The sequence below is a fragment of the Elephantulus edwardii genome, unplaced genomic scaffold (assembly GCF_000299155.1).
Source record: "Elephantulus edwardii isolate Elephantulus edwardi_28Jun2011 unplaced genomic scaffold, EleEdw1.0 scaffold00350, whole genome shotgun sequence".
Taxonomy (NCBI): domain Eukaryota; kingdom Metazoa; phylum Chordata; class Mammalia; order Macroscelidea; family Macroscelididae; genus Elephantulus; species Elephantulus edwardii.
The window spans coordinates 769,242-770,582 of record NW_006400100.1 but is presented as its reverse complement, the minus strand read 5'-3'; positions in this window follow the sequence as shown (position 1 = coordinate 770,582).

The window sequence follows — 1,341 nt, the reverse complement described above, 5'->3', positions numbered from 1 at the left end:
CACAGCTCAAAGGCATCAATTCGCCTTCTATCATCCCTAGTCATTGTCCAGCTCTCTGATGCATAGCAAGTGATTGCAAAGACCATGGCATGTAGCAGGCGCACCTTAGTCTCCAGATTGACATCTTTGCACTTCAGCACTTTAGAAAGGTCTCTAACCACAAATTTTCCCATCTCAATACATCTTTTAATTTCCTGGCTGCTGGTGCCAAGAGTGTTCACTGTGGATCCAAGAAAACCAAAACTGTGAACAATCTCATCTCTTCACCATCGATTATGACACTGTCAATCGGCCCAGTGGTGAGAATCTTTGTTTCCTTGATATTGCGTCTCAATCCATACTGAAGACTGCAGTCCCTGAATTTCCACAGCAAGTTGTTCAGGTGCTCCTCAGTTTCAGCAAGCAAGGTTGTGTCATCTGCATAACGCAGATTGTTGATGATTCTTCCTCCAATCCTGATACCACTTTTCTCCTTTGTTTGGTTGATTACGCAAAGGCATTTGACTGTGTGGGTCATAACAAACTGTGGCTAACTCTGAGAAGAATGGGAATCCCAGAACACTTGGTTGTGCTAATGCAAAACCTATAGTTGGACCACAAAGCAGTTGTCAGAACAGAGCAAGGAAACACTGCATGGTTCAAAATTGGGAAGGGTGAACACCAGGGCTGTATCCTGTCTCCACACCTTTTCAATCTTTATGCAGAACAGGTTATACAATAAAAGACCTAAATAAATGGGGAAAATGTGCCTTGGTCATGGATTGGAAAACTTAATATTGTGAAAATGACAATCCTAACAAAGAAACCTGCATGTTCAACGCATTCCCGATACAGATACCAAATTCATTTTTCAAGGGGATTGAAAGGGAAATTACCAAGTTTATCTGGAGAGAAAAGTGACTCATAATAAGCAAAGTGGTTTTGAAAAACAAAAATAAAATGGGAGGCATAGAACTCCTGACCTCAAAAACTACTACACAGTAATAGTAACCAAAACAGCATGGCACTGGTACTGCCTGTCATTACAGGCAAATAGATCAATGAACACAATTGAGAACCCAGAAATAGGCTCAGCTATTCAAGATACTAAAGAGCTGAACAGAAGATTCCAAAAGGCAGCACGGAATGACAAAGCAAAATATTACAATGAAATGTGTGAGGAGCTAGAGTCGGAAAATCAAAAGAACCGAACTTGTTCAGCATTTCTTAAGCTCAAGGAACTGAAAACAAATTAAAACCTAGAGTTGCTATAATCAAGGATGCTTTAGGCAGAATATTAAATGATCCAGGAAGTATTAAAAGAAGATGGAAAGAATATACTGAGTCATTGCATCAAAAGGA